This window comes from Dama dama, chromosome 20, assembly GCF_033118175.1.
Source record: "Dama dama isolate Ldn47 chromosome 20, ASM3311817v1, whole genome shotgun sequence".
Taxonomy (NCBI): Eukaryota; Metazoa; Chordata; class Mammalia; order Artiodactyla; family Cervidae; genus Dama; species Dama dama.
In genome coordinates, this window is record NC_083700.1 from 110,535,072 (window position 1) to 110,551,365 (window position 16,294).

At 42.8% G+C, this 16,294-nt stretch overlaps 1 long non-coding RNA gene across 1 annotated transcript in view; it reads right to left on the bottom strand.

The window, feature by feature from the left end:
- Positions 1-6,539: 6,539 nt before the first annotated feature.
- Positions 6,540-16,294, bottom strand: part of LOC133040401 (uncharacterized) — a 71,193-nt gene continuing 61,438 nt past the window's right edge. Inside the window, exons 2-3 of the long non-coding RNA XR_009688955.1 lie at positions 8,763-9,013; positions 6,540-6,965 (exon numbers count right to left, since the gene is read on the bottom strand). This is a non-coding gene — a long non-coding RNA (uncharacterized LOC133040401). The remainder of the gene's footprint in view (positions 6,966-8,762; positions 9,014-16,294) is intronic.

Consider the following 16,294-nt stretch of genomic DNA (forward strand, 5'->3'; position numbering starts at 1 on the left):
TTCACATCACAGATGTTGATTCTTTTTACTGCTTCCATGTACAGATTTTAATTCTGAAATTTTATCTAGAGTCTCTAATAAAATTCTCTCAGTGTATGCAGCTCCCGTTCTATTTCTCTTGCTGATACAGAAGCTAAAAATACAGGCTTTGAAATCTGACTGACCTTGTTTGTCGATATGGGCTTCAGACTGTATGTGTAACTTTGGGCAAGTTAATTCAATTTGATAAGCCTCTTTTTTTCCCTCATCTGCAAAATGAGGACCTTAGTTGTAACAACTTAATAGTGTCATTGTAGCAATTTGGTAGATGATTCTTGTACAACAGTACAACTCAAGGCACAGAGCAGTGAATAGCTATTAGCTTTCACCATTATCTGAAGCATCACTGTGGCTACCTTTCTACTGGCAACCACATTTTGGTTCCAAGCTATTAACTACTCACTTTATATGTGTTTTACACATTGGTTGACACATGATAGATGTCCAGTGAATATATTTTGAAAAAAATAGATAAATTTGCTCTTCATTTTTCTATATACCCTGATATTATACTGCAGATTTACCAAGTTTAGTTGTCAGTGACACTCAATAAATTAATGCAAAATGTATTCCTGAAACAAGTTTCACAATAATGAATCAATTTCTTTACCCAGAAAAATATAGTGAGAATGTTAACTTGTCAATGTTTGAATAATTAACCCATCAGGAATGGAAAACAAATTCCATGTTAAAAATTTTTTCAGACATATATACATTTTAACAGTACCACATTAGAATTGTCATGAGATTGGGTGGTGGGAAGCTTTGTGTCAATAAGTTATTAAAATTGTATTTATTTCTTTAAGATTTTTTAAACTTATTTTCCAGCTCATTTCATTTTTTAAAAATTAAATCTCAAAATAAATTATTGAAGAGACAATAAAGAAAGGACCCATATCGTAAAGTTTAAGTAAATCCCAACCTCACAAGGATAAGTACATCTTGGGTTTTAATTTTCAAATTCCAATTCAAATATCCGAATGTGAGATTTCACCTCTGTGGGCAGTAGAAATCAAGATCTCTCCCCATAGACTGATCCATCAGTTGAAGCCCAAGGCATTGATTAGCCAACACCTTGACAAGCTCTCATCTTTACACCATCATTGCCAATAACCCCAACACTTGGTCTGCTGGGCAGTGTCTACTGAAGGCCAAGCTTTGGTGGGGCCCGTTGGGGTCTTACCAGTTCCTGCTGACTACCATATGTACCGTCACCAGCTGGCCAAATCTAACGTTGGCACTCAGGGTTGTCCACACCTCTACCACACCAGGGTCTCTCTCTCCTGGAGTGGAGGAGACTATCCTCAAGGACACCTTTGCCAGCACCACCTCCACCTCCAACATTTGCCAACTCTGTGGCTGTGTCCATGTGGTCAGGACCACACCTTCTGTCTGCCTTCAGTAGAGACCTGAGCAGCAGAGACCATTCCTGTATCTTGAAAGCATCTCTCTATCCTCGGCACCTCCCCACTGATTTAGCCATCTGGTGATAAGGTTTCCTTTCCCCGCCAGCCCAGTACAATCCCAGAAGTGTGGAGTAGATACGGATTACCAGGGATGATTTTGTCATGGCTTTGTTATGCCCTAAGCAGCTCTGATCACTGGGTATACCAGTTACCTATTGCTGCATATGGAATTACCCCCAAATTTATGAACTAAGTTTCTGAGGGTCAGAAAGCCAGGAATGGCTTGGCTGGGTGGTTCTGGCTCGGGGTCTTTCATGAGGTTGAATTCAAGCTGTCTATAGGGAATTGAGTTTCTGAAGGTTTGACTAGGGCTGGAGGCTCCCCTTCTAAGCATCCCTCCCCCTACCCCGCCATGTGGCTGTTGCAGGAGGATTCAATTTCTTCAGTTTCTTGCCTTTCCAACCTCTCCATGGGGTGCTTATGACATGGCTTCCCCCAAAGGAAGAGATGTAAGAGAGAGGTGAGCACACCCAAGATGGGAGCCACTAAGTCTTCTGTATCTCATCTCTGAAATTACATCCCTTGACTTTTGCCTTCTGTTCATTAGGTATGATTCATTCAGTTCAACCTACACTCACGGGAAGGAGAATTAAGCTCTATTTTGTGAAGGGAGGAATATCTCGAATTTTTGGACACATTTTGGGTTAACACCGTCTTGGGTTAACACATGTATCTCCTCAGGTATGTGAAAATACTATCACGTGAACTCATAACATATGCCTGCCAAGTCGCTTCAGTCGTGTCCAACTCTTTGCGGCCCTATGGACTGTAGTCTGCCAAGTTCCTCTGTCCATGGACTTCTTCAAGCAAGAATACTGGAAAGGGTTGCCACGCCCTCCTCTAGGAGATCTTCCTGACCCAGGGATTGAACCCATGTCTTCTGCAGCTTCTGCATCACAGGTGGATTCTTTACCGCTGAGCCACCGAGGAAGCCCCATCATGTGTGAGCTTATGTCATATCCTAGAATGTGAAATTCCTGCATGGAAAAACCTACTCCTCAGAGCTGGCCCTTCCCAAAGGGGGTTCACTGCTTTTCCAGCCCGTGATCCATTTGGGGTCCTCTTTAACGTGATACTGATGGGCCCCTGATAGTAGATCTAGATAATTATTTCAATGCAAAAGGGAGAGACCGCGAAAAAGACCAAGAATGAGGCAAAAATAGTGTATTGCTCCAGGCGACATAACGGATTAGTTCTTGGTCTACAGAGTGATTCATTGCCCTGTCATGGCCTCACTGATCTGGAAAGAAAGCCAAGTCTCTTAACTGCTTAGAAGGTGAGCTGTTTTGGATGTGGGTCAAACCCAGAAGAGACAGGCTGTCCTGACAAGTCTGAGGAGCAGTTGAAGGGATTGTACAGCAGGTTTCAGAGTTTTGACGGGGACTAGAGCAGTTGGAGTGTCTTTGAAAAATGAAGACAATTTAAAGTATTCCTATCTTCGAATGTCTTCTTCCTGATGAAATGATTCTTTCCTGGTGGTCACAACGTGCTGCGTAAGATGGAGTCTTGCTCCTCTCATCAGGAGCATCAGCTCATGGTTTTATTAGATACCTCCTGGGAGAAGTCCTAAACTGCCTTGCAGTTACTAGGATAAAGTATATAGGGTTAATAAAACAGATGGTTTATATGAAGTATGTCTGGGCTTCCCAGGTGGCTCAGTGGTAAAGAATCCACCTGCAACGCGGAAGTCGATGGAGACGCAGGTTCTATCTCTGGGTTGGGAAGATCCCCTGGTGGAGGGCATGGCAACCCACTCCAGTATTCTTGCCTGGAGAATCCCATGGACAGAGGAGCCTGGTGGGCTATAGTCCACGAGATCGTAAAGAGTCAGACATGACTGAAGTGACTTAGCAGGCACAGATGCACATGAAGTACGTCCAGGGATGGCTATGTTTCCTAAAGCGTGTTCCACAGAACACCGTTTCCATGCATTACTCCATGAGTGGAAAATTGTTTGGTACAATAAACATAGAAAACATTGCATAAAACATCTTCACTTAGAAATGTTTGATTGCATTACCATATTAAGGCAAATGTTACTCCTACAGCAAAAATTCTGCTCCTTCTCCTCTTCTTTGTTATTATTATTACTATCATTAAACTTTGTTTTAACCCAATATTCCTCAACTATCTTTTTCAATGAAACCACCTTATCTGTGGAATACATGGAACTATACATTTGAAAAAAAAATACATATGTTTAAATTCATTTCGAACTGATTACATTGTTGTCAGAAAACATGCTCTGTAAAGTGTGGGATGTTTTTGTTTTGAGATTTTCTTTTTGGTCTACAACACGTTCAATTTTTGTAGATATTCCATCTGTACATAAGAAGAATGTCTTTTTCCTCATTGTTGAATGCTAGGAAGAATTTATATTTCCCCAATGTTGAATGCTTTTGAGATGGGTTTGTTAACCAGGGTTGAACAGATCTTGTACACCTGCACTAATGTTTCTGCCTTTCTGACTTATCAGTAATTTAGAAGGATATGTTGAAGTCTTTCACCCTGGTGTAGAGTGTGTCCATTTCTTCTGGCAGTTCTACCTATTGTTGCCTTATATATTTTGTAACTATTTAGGGTAATACAAATTTAGAATTGTTACACCAATATACAGTCTCCATTCTTATTCCTAACAATAGATTATGTTGTCTGATGTTTTAACAGCTTCTCCAGATATCTCTAGTATTTGCCTGTGTCTTTAATTCGTTTGCTCCTAATTTACAGAATCCTCGTGCTGTAGGTAAGTCTCATTTAAATAGGGCATAGTAGATTTTATTTACTTACTGAAACACTCTGTATTTTCAATGGAAAGTTTATTTTTATCTACTGTTATTATTATGTATGAAGTCTTCTTTTTCTTCTTTCCTCTTCCTCTTCTCCTTCATCTCACCTCCTTCACCCTCTTCTTTCATTTTCCCCCTCTTCTGGTTTGAAAGTGCTACTCTTTATTATGTTTTTAGCAGTAATATTTTTAATTCAGGATTATGAACTTCACATCTGGAGAATTTATTCTGTAGTTTGTTGCTTGCTACTTTCACTGATAGTGGCTTATTTCTTTGCCTTTTGGAACTGATTTTGAATTTATTTTCATCTGCACATAATCTGAGGCAATCCCAGGGACTTCTGTTGAGATGTTTTTGTCCAAAGAGGACCCACTTTAGCAGGGAGCTAAGGGCATCGCCACTTGGGACCTTGTACCTTCCCACTCACCACTCCTTCCTGAGTCCCAGGCTTGCTCTGCCTCCCTGCCCAGTCTTGTAAAATGAACTTCACTGAAGAGAAGCTGAGAACATGGGGGGAAAAGTCAGTTGTTTCATTGACCAAATCTCCCCCTGAGTGTTCAGTGGTTATAGTGGGTTTTCCAAGACTTTGATGGATTTGGTGCTCAGATGACTTTGCATCTTGGCTAAGGCATGATGAGTGAATTACTGTTTTCCTAAGAAAGTCACACTTTCAAGAGACTGAATGAATGGGGAGGGGGGGGGGGAAGCCATATGTTTGGTGAAACCTTCTTTATGTGTGATGATATATTAACAGGATGACTCACAAACTACGTTTTTTACCAGGAATGTTCCTCAAAGAAGCCAATATTCAGGGGAAAGTCTCAACAGTTTCAATGTTGATTTAAAATAAAGATGTTAAACTAAACACTATCTAACCACTCAAGAGGATCTCAAAAATTTATTATAAATCACTTTAATCTGGGAGACAATGTTATGCTCTATGCATATTTAAATTCAATCACAACAGATTTAACAATATGACAAAAGATGAAATAACCTAATGTAATTTCTGTTTATGCTGAGTAGCTTGATAAGGACTATTTCCGCCCCCCCCCCCCCTTTGAATAATGAACATAGGAGAGATGAGAAATTGAACAGCAACCTTAATTTTGTCATTCTTGTTAAATTCAACTGTGTTTCTTAATGAATCAGGTTCAGACATGATAGTGGCAAAATCAAATAAACCCACATCACTGATTGAAACCTGTATTCTGATCTCAGCTCTGCCACAGACTTCTCATGTGACTTAGGAAAGCGGCCTCTGTTTCTGGATCTCAGCCTAAGAGAATGGCAAGATTTTTATGATAAACATACATTGATTATTATGCTTAAGGAGTAATCAAGATTGATCCAAAACCTTTAATTTTATACCTGATGAAATCCAGACTTTAAAAGTACAGAGAGTGATTCGTTCAAAGTTTCTCAGCTAGTGTTAACCAAATCATGCAGTGGTTGAAGCTATTTTGTTGAAAGAAAGAAAGGGAGAGTGAACAGAGAGAGGGAAGCCCAGCAGCCGTCTTGCGATCATGAGACTGAAAGGTACAGGCTGATGGTGACAAAGCAGGAAAATAAAAATAGCCTGGATTCTCTGAAGCAGCCACAATATTCTTGGACATCTTACCCTCCATCTTTTCATTACCTGAAACAAATTCACCCAAGCCTCTACTAAGCAGATTTCATTTATTGTATCTAAACAGAATTTCTAACTGATAGCTAAAGTCTTCCTTGTGTAGACATGTGTTTGTTATATTGTTTTAAAGATCACTATATGTGGTCAATTAGTATTTTATTTATAGTGCAAAATAATAGTTAGGAAGAAATTAGCATTCCCATGGTGGTACAGTGAATGATCTCAAAATCCTTTTTGCATTTTAACTCTTTTTGAGAATTTTTCCAAGAAAAAATCCTATCATAGCGAAAACTTATGTATAAATATATTTATTACAAAACTGCTTAAGTCACTAAATTTTTGGAAACAGTTAAATATATAAAGATAAGACAGTATGGTGCCTCAGTAGAGTGGAATGGGCTATAGTCATTAAGAATTATGCTTTCCAAAAGAGACTCTTAATGGCAAAGACAGACACATGTGTTGCATTATTAAGTCAAACATGCACGATGCAAACTATAGTTTTAATATGATGACAACTGCTAACCAAGCAAACTTGGGTCCGCTCACCCACACCCTGTAGCACCAATCTACTGACACTGGGTTGTGGTGAGGGAAATGCAGGGTTTACTGCAGGTGCCAAGCAAGAAGTCCAGAGCTTCAAATGCCCAAACTCCCTGAAGGCTTTCAGGGACAGATTTTTAAAGACAGGGGGGGAGTTGTATTATGCATCAGTTCAGTTCAGTCTCTTAGTCATGTCTGACTCTTTGAGACCCCATGGACTGCAGCATGCCAGGCTTTCCTGTCCATCACCAACTCCCCAGAGTTTGCTCAAACTCATGTCCACTGGGTCAGTGATGCCACCCAACCACCGCATCCTCTGTCTTCCCCTTATGTATTATACATAATCAGCTCATAGACATCTTCTGATTGGTTGCTGGTGAGGTAATTAGGAGTCAGCTTTATCAGCCTTCTAGCTCCAACCAGCCTGGGGTCTAGATCCTGGTAATCAGCATACAGTTAACTTCTTCAGTCTGGTAGGGGGTTCCAATATCTGCAAAACAGCTTAGAGGATAATGTTCAGAATATTATCGATAGCCCTAGAGAAGGAACCAAAAGTCCTTGACTTTGTTTAAAGGCTCAGCTACTATTATTTTGTCTTATTGAACTTTTCCTTTCTTTCTGCATTTTCTCACTTCTCTGATTAAATTTACTCTTTGGAACTTGGGGAGGGCTTAGGAAGTTGAAATTTTTCCACAGACAAGAGGCAGGTGGGGAACATGATCGGGGTGAGGGTCTGTTCTCACAAGGCCCCATAGGACTCTGCTCAATAACACAACCACGTTAAAATTCACTAGACAAATCCTGAAAACTATAAAATTCATTGCCATCAGTTGGTGTATATGTGCTTGTTTTATATTTCTTCTTTATGTTTTCCTATATTTTGCAAATTTTCTACAATGAGTGCAATTAGAAGGAAAAAAGATCATTTTGTCCTTAAGATATTTTCCATTTCTTCTTCATTTTTTTCCTCCAGAAATGCATCTTTAACAAAAACTCTCTAAATCGATCTTAAACGGGGTAAAATGGGCTGTTTTACAACACATCCGGGACTTCAGAAGGGCACACACTCTAAGAAGGGCACTAGTTACATCCTACAAAACACTCATTATCCAGCCTTGCCTAAATAAGCAAGCATCTTACTAGAGATCACAGCCAACTTAAGCACCTGAGCCCAGGTCCCTCTGTAGCTCCCTGAGACGTCTGCATCCCATCTAGTCCCATCTGCACCCGTCTCCCTTGTCTTCTGGTCTGTAGCAGAGCAGCTCTTTAGCACCCATCGCCCTGGGCCTCTTGGACATGATGGGTCTTGCTCCATCGCGTTCCGTCTCCTGACTCTGTAAATAATGATGCTCGCCTTCCTGGTGGCAACTTCTTGATAAACTGCTCCAAGTAACCCCAGCCTTTCTCACTATCTCCCTGGGGTATATACTGGCTGTTTCATGGGTTTTTCACCAGCACAGGGCTAGGGGGTGCTCACGGCTCTTGCTGGGATTACATCTAGAAGGCAATTTCACACAGATGCAGAGAAGCAGCAGGGACTGGATGGTCCCTGTGATGGTGAAGGTGGGGAAGGGTTTACTGCAGAGCAGAGTCAGCCTCGGGGGCGCTGACATATGGACTTGGACTTGGTGTGATGAGAGCTCACCTGCTGTACATTCTGTCTGCCCGGTTTATACATGGAAACTATCTCAGATTTTTCTTCCTCCCTTTGACCTGAAGACAAGAGATGCCACCACATTTAAAAATACAAAGCCAGGCAATAGCACTTTTACTCCTTAATCGTTTTTGAACTGACAGCTCATCCCTCACTTATTTAAAAGGTTCAGCCCTGACAAGTAAAAGACATTCAATAGTGAGAAACATTTCTAATAACAGGAAATGGAGAGTGAATCATATACCAGGGCCCCTAGGCTGGTTGGCCATAGAAAACTTAGAAGTATGTTTCAACTTTGTTATTCATTCAAACTGTCACTGTTCATCCCTTTTATGCCAATTCCAACTCACATGTTTCAGATTGATTGCTCTGATGCAGAAAGTTGACCGGAACCAATAAGAGGCCTGACTTTGGATTCAGAAGCCTGCTAAGGCTGGCCCTAAACACCATACTTTTAAGGCTTATTCACAAGTGAAACATACTTGGGGAAACGACTTATGGAGAAGCACATTTTAATGGAGATTAGGATTACAGGCTAACTTTGGTCAACTGGTTTCAACACATACCAAGTCAACAGACTTTGTAAATGTATCATTTTCAATATTGATGAAAAATAGAAGGGTGATGCAAGCATGTTCACTTACCCGGAGTCTGCCTCTGCTGCCTCGTGCTGGAAATGCTATGATGAAAAGGTTTCCACAGGGGTTGAAGTGGGAAATGTGAAGACTCTGAGAGGTCATGGGATCTCAGAGAGAGTCACCAATCCAAATGGTTCATCAGAGTGCGTACAGCCTCCAGCGGGAGCTGTGATTCTTTTCTGTGAATCCTCTCCACTTCTTGGCCTCCCAGCCCTCCCAAGAGCCCATCTTCTGATTTAAGACTGGGTAGCACATGCCTGTAACCAAGGAAATGTAGCAGAATTAATTAAACCACCACTAGAGGAAGTCTTTGTCAAGTGTGAGTCCATAGTTAACAAAACACTACACTGGGTATGGTCCAGCTTGGCTTAGAAAATACAGATAGAAAACACTACACATCAAAATCCTGAGTGATTAGCTCTAGGTGATGATTTCTATGATTTCATATTTATTTGTTTGTTTGCTTGTTTATTTTTATGTAGACCGTTTCTTTCTTTCTTTTTTTTTTTTCATTTCTAAGTCTTCCCAGGTTGCACTAGTCGTCAAGAAGCTGCCTGCCAATGCAAGAGACTCAGGTTCAATCCCTGGTTTGGGGAAATCTCCTGGAGGAGGAAATGGCAATTCACACCAGTATTCTTGCCTCGAGAACCCCATGGACAGAGGAGCCTGGCGAGTTATGGTCCCTGGGGTCTCAAAGAGTCAGACACGATTTAGCAACTTAGTAGGCACACACACAGATCATTCTTAAAGTCTTTATTGAATTTGTCACAATATTACTTCTGTTTTATGTTTTGGTTTTTGGGCTGCAAGGCACCTGGGGCCTTAGCTTCCTGACCAGGGATCCCAGCATTGGCAGGTGAATTCCTAACCACTGGAATGTCTGGGAAGATCCTCTATGATTTTGAAAATCGATCTGTGTTTGTTAACTCTGTACAATACAATTAAAACACAAAGTTCTTTAAAAAGACAAAAACCTTATGGAAACTTACATTACCATATGTAAAATTGATAGCCAAGGGGAATTTGCTGTATATCTCAGGAAACTCAAACAGGGGCTCTGTATCAACCTAGATGGGTGCGATCGGGAGGGAGATGAGAGGGAGGTTCAAAAGAGGGGATATATGCATACCTATGGCTGATTCATGTTGAGGTTTGACAGAAAACAACAAAATTCTGTAAAGCAGTTATTCTTCCATTAAAAAATAATTGTTTTTTTAAAAGGAGAAAACCAGGGCTTCCCTGGTGACTCAGTGGTAAAGAATCTCCCTTCCAGCGCAGGGGACATGAGTTTGATCCCTGGTCCGAGAAGACCCCACATGCTGCGGAGAAATTAAGCCTGTGTGCCACAACTATTGCACCTGTGTCCTAGAGCCCAGCTCTGCAACGAGAGAAGCCATCTCAATGAGACGCCCCCGAACAGCAACTAGAGAATAGCCCCTGATCATCACAACTAGAGGAAAGCCCATGCAGCAACGAAGACCCAGCACAGCCAAAAATAAGCAAATAAATAGAACTGTGGAAAAGGAGACAAGCAAAAGAGAAAAGAATGCTTCCAGATCACCACTATCGACTTCTGTGCCAAAGCACGCGCACGTCCCAAGCAACTGGCAGGAAGCCCTGAATGATCAGAAGCTCTCTCAGTCCCAGAACTGCATTTGTTCAGAAGGACAAAAGTGGCTCTCATCCCATCTGCGATGATTTGCTTCGTCTTAGCTTCAATTCCACCTCAGGGCAATAGGGCGGGAAGCAGAGGTCTGCAGCAGAGAGGAGGAGAAAAGAGGGAAACACCAGAGGTCCTGGGGGAGGTCCAGTGAGCATCTGACACCCCTAAATGATCACAGAGATGTGAAAGCTGCTATGCCACAGGTGAAGGGGTGATGACAGTTCGGTGGCCATGAGCCTGCCACCTCTCATGATGACAGGCAGCTCTGCACTATCATGGCCAGTGTGTGGGCCAGGTGTGGCCCATCAGACAATGCAGAGAGGTGGGCACCATGGGGAAGCTTTCCGTGGAATCATGGCTCCATCAGGAGCCAAGGATGAAGCTCTGAGTCCAGGGTCCACCCCAGGTTTCCAGGCCCTGAACTGACCGGTCATGTCCAGCCTTTTCTCATCCTCCCCTGCCTTTCTCGGACCGACCTGGAACTCCTTCTTGAAGGACTTTATCAGAACCTACAGTGATCTCTGGCAGAGTCTAGCTGAACACCTACCAGTCTGTAAGTCGAGGCTGGCAAAGCACAGAACTTGTTCTGACAAATTGGGTAAGGATCCTCAAGCCAAGATAACTCAGCACCATATCAGAAATAGAGATCAGTGGGTCCTGGCAGACCCAAGGGACCTGCCTTCCTCTGAAGTAACTTCTCTTCAAAAGGAAGAAAATGAACAAGCATAGAGAAAACGTGATTTGTGTTGTCAATCAGATTCAAGAAACATAACACTTAATAAATTATAAGAAATCTCTCTTAAAAATGCTAAAATAGAAAACAAGGAATGATGGTGTGAAATGGGCAGCCTGATTGCTGAACTGGAAGCTTCAGCATCACCATGGAAAGTGAACCTGGACTGGCTCCCTTGCGATGTGCGGCGCTGAGGCTGGTTTTATGAACTGTTTTTGTGGCAATTACAATCCACTTACTTTACTGTAATGCGTGATACACAAATGTCTGCTTGCTTTTGAAAGGAGAGCATAATGTGCAGGCCACTGATGAGCAAGGTAACTTCTCTTTGGTTTTCCTGAAATGCAGAAAAACCCCTCCCAGCCCTCATCTCTCAATCAGGGGTTCCCCCAGGAAAATGTCACTATGTGATTGCCTTATTTCCTTTGATTCCTTCCTATGCCCTTCACCCACCTAGCACACCACCTGCACAGGAAGAGTTTGGATGAAGAAATTGCTGTGGGGTGTGAGGATCCCGTGTTGCTTCTTCCCATTCCCTACTCACCGGCATTACTTAAGTGGACTGCCCACCCTCTTTTCAACATCACCTTGCCCTTGACACTCATTATTCTCTTTTGAACACACACCTGTGTTCCAGGGGGCTTCCCAGGTGGCACTAGTGTTAAAGAACCCAACTGCCAATGCAGGAAGCCTAAGAGAGCCTGGGTCAGGAAGATCCCCTGGAGGAGGGCATGGCAGCCCACTCCAATATTCTTGCCTGGAGAATCCCATGGACAGAGGAACCTGGAGGGGTACAGTCCATGGGGTCGCAAAGAGTCGGACACAACTGAAGCGACTTACAGCACTCACTCACGCAGTGTTCTGAGAGGAGAGATGGCAGGCAAGGAGCAGTAGAATTCCTAAGTCACACATTCGGAGATTTGAAATGAACTTGCAACAGGATCTGTATTCCCAAGGGGTGGTCAGAAGTGGACAGAGAGACCAGCCCGGTCACAGCAGTGGCTTAGGGAAGATGAACAGCCCTCCCCCAGCCCCTCCAACCTCCCCTCCTCTCCCAGCCCCGGGGAACCACATCCTGCCGAGAAAAAAAAAATCCAATTGTTTTAGTCTAGCCTCATTCTTGGCAGACAAACATGTGAAAATAGACATGTCAGTCATTTTCACGATTTCCAGGGTGGCTGCCAAGTTAGCAGCAGGACCACGCATGGGAACGACGCAGTAAGCAAGCACCTGCTATTTCCCCATTAATGTTGTCCCGTGTGGGGGCTGCAGCTCTGCCAACTCATCAGAAGATTTTATCTGTTTGTATTATAATGCGTGAAATTCATGTTTTCATTGTGAAAGGAAAAAAAAAAAACACAGCTAAGCCCCCTCGATTCTATGGTTTCTGTATTCTTCTGAATGTGCAACTAATGGCAGGAATATATGATGGGAGTCGGTGACACATTTCAGCCTCACGGTTCAAGTCTGTGCTCATGAATCTTTACCAGAGTGGACACCTCGGTCAATCTGATAGCCATCCTCCTTTCTGCCCATCAGGTTTTGAATCAGTAAAAATCTTGGGTGGGTATTTGCTACTATCATCGCCATTTTACAGATGAAAACTCTGAGGCCCTGAGAGGTTTTTGCTGGGGTTTTGAAGCCTGTAAGTGGTGGGGTCAGTGTTACAGTGCAGGCAGTTTGTACCAGGGGCCTGTACTGTTAACTCTGCCTTGCTGAGATGGTTCACATGCCATCCCAGGCATTCAAGGGTAAAGTGATTAGCAGAAATGAAGAAATAAACAAAAGAAGCAGGATGCCCATTTAAATTTGAGTTTCACGTGGACGACAATTTTTTCTGGCATAACCATGTCCTATGGAATGTTGTGGACATATTTTTACTTTAAAATTCTTGTTGTTTATCTGAAGTTCAAATTTAACTGGGCATCCAATATTTTGTCCAGCAGCCCTAAGAGAGAGAAGGGTTGGTGGTGGATTGTCAGTTTGGGAGCCCAGAAGTCTGGTGGTTGGGCTTGCCAGAGTAGGAGATGGGGTTCAGCCAGGAGCTTCATGTCATCCTGACCCTGGTTTGGATCCCTAGAGAGATACTGGTGGGAGGGAAAGTGCTCGTGTCACTACACAGGTGGGCTTGCACACACACACACACACACACACATACACAAACACACTCACACAGACACACCCATACACATACCCTGGGTCCTCTGCCTGGGATGCCAACGCATCAGTAGCAAGCTCCATGACTGGTAGGGCCTCAGCCCTCTACTGTGCATGTGGGAAGCAAAGTCAAATTAGGGGACTTTGGAGAACCCAGGCTGCCCCCTGCATAGCCCATCCTCCAAGATCCTATGTTATGCTTTAATTTAATTTAATTTTTTAAAAATTTTCTTGTTTTGGGTGCACTGCATGGTATGTGTGATCGTAGTATCCCAACCAGGGATCAAACCCATGTCCCCTGCTGGGGAAGAGCAGTCTTAACCACTGGGCCACCAGGAAAGTCCCCGAGAGCCCACGCCTTAAATAAGACCTACTTCCTTCACAGGCATGTTTACCTCTGAACATGAAGAATTTCTCAGAAGTCAGTGGTTTGTTCTCTCTTGTCCTGTCAACACTGTATTTGCAGAAATGCCCCACAGATTCTGGGAGGTGGCTAATTTTTAACTTCATTCTGCAATGAGGGCATATAGTGTTTGCATGTACTTATGGACACACAGACAAAGGGATACAGAAGGATGCTTGTTTCAAAAATGACTCGAGGGAATTTATGTAGTGGTTGTTAAATGAGAATCATGGTCTGCCATCTTGCTCAGAAAAGTCATGTCATGTGTCATCAACTAGACTGTAAGATTCTTAAACACAAGGACAGATGTCAGTCATCTAATGTCCCCTTTAGAGCCTTGTACACATTTATTTATTTTTCCATTAGTTGATTTGTAAAATCTGATTAAGCAAATACTGTTGGGTCGAAAGAATTTATACTGCCCTAGGCAATGGTATTGCTCAGCCAATTAGCTAGATGATTAATAACTATAACATGGAATTGGATCCGAAGTCCCTTTGCACAATTCCCCAAACAGATGAGGTTTCATTGTTTATTGTTATCGATGGAAAAAATTGAGTTACCTTGGCTAAATAAAAGAGGATACAGATGGCATTGCCCTTTAACTACACAAAGGAGCCTGTTATATATGTTCACCGCATGTCAATTGCTCTCTTTCAAATTTGGTGGAGAAACATTTATTAAAAACATTAAAGTGAACCTCAACAAAGTAGCAATTTATACTTAACAGTAAAATTTGGTTTGGAGCACAGTCAGGATCTTGGGTCTGCTTGGGGCTTAGTAGAAATGTATTTGAGGCTAACATATGTTCTTCTAGAACTTTCAAGGATACACTGAGTGAAAGAAAGATTAGGATATGATTATCAAGCAGCTGCAAAATCAAAATGATTAGATTTGCTAGAGTCTGTACAATATAATGAAAAATATATATATTAAATGTAAACCAGGATTGTCTTCATGCTCAAATGTTAACAATTTTTCTGAGAGGGCTTTGGACTTAACCGGTTTAGCAGTTAATTATTGATGCTCAGAAGAAAGACTTGTTTGAACAAAGAATCCAGAGTCACTCATTTAAAACAGAAGCGTTGATAGGAATTGCATTAGCGGTGCCGGAGCTGCTCGAGTAGGGTGGCCTGGTGACCCGGGCCAAGGTCAAAGGGGAAAACCGGGTCAACAGCATTCAGGGCCGAACACCACTGGGAGTGGCCCTTACAGAGCGAATCAGAGACACCTCTCTATGCCTGACTATTTGGACGGGCACTTGAGAAGCCATGATGTTTCTTGCTGAGGTGAGGAGAGTCTGAATGCAAAGCAAACGTCCCTGTTAGAAGCAACCCCAGCCCACCAGCCATAGACCAGGTGGGGATTGGAGGAGAGGAATGTTGGTCCAGGAGCTGAGGTGTTCCTAGTCTGGTTGTACTGTGTGTGGATATTGCTGGTCTTCAATTATACTGGGCAAAGAACTCTGGGTTCAGTAGGGATGTGTGAGTGTGTATATAATATCATATATATACACATACATATTTAGGCTAGATAGGCATAGATATTCATCTGTGATAAAATTCACCTGGAAAAAGTCATTTTTATCTGAGTTGAGCCAAGAGACACAGAGATTGCCCACATGAAGTTCAAAGACCAAATGAGATCAGGTATGGGGCACACTTACCCTCACCTGGGGCAGGTTGTGGGTCTGGGCAGAGGAATCCCATGACTCCTGAGATGGCTGCACATCAGTGATGGAGAGGGCAATCTGTGTTCCCATCAAGGTGAAGATCCTGTTCTCTGTGACCTGGTTTCCTGGAATAACTGCTCTTCGGTAGAGTCCTGGTCACGTCCTGGCCACTCTAGAGGCCATGAGTCTCTCTGTGAGACTGGGGGTTTCTCTATGATACTGGGGGGCTGTGTGGCTCAGACTGCCTGCCCTCATGGGTTTCTTGGTCATTGACTCAATGTCCCAGCAATCTTGCTGAAACTTGAATGAAATGTCACTTCTCTCAGGTCACATATGTGTTAGTTGCTCAGCCGTGTCCAACTCTTTGCGACCCCATGGACTATAGCCCACCAGGCTCCTCTGTCCATGGGATCTCCAGGCAAGAATACTGAAGTGGTTTGTCAATTCCTTCTCCACTTGGGTCACATAAAGGTGATTAATTTGACCTGTTGACACACAACTAGGGATGGATATAGCCTCTGCAGTCAGCAGGGCCTGGGTTCAAATCCCTGCTCATCCACTTACAGACTGGAAAGCCCAGAATCTTAGTTTCTTTGTTGGTAAAGATGCAAATAATAGCAATGCCAACACCATAGGGTTTTACATGGATTCAATGAGATGCTCCTATGTGAAATGTGTAACAGTGTGTCTGGCACATAAAACGTCGCCACTGTTATCCTGCAGTGAATCTATGGGTGACTCACTGGGGGAAGAAAACAGAAGGTCCATTACTTCCCTGAGTTCAGAACATTCTGACATCAATTTTGAAAAATCGGTCAATAAACCAAATATCTGTTGAGCTCAGCATGCACCAAGCATGATTCAAGGAGTTGGGCCAGATAGTTAGCACCCTGCTTTCTAAAAGCTTGCA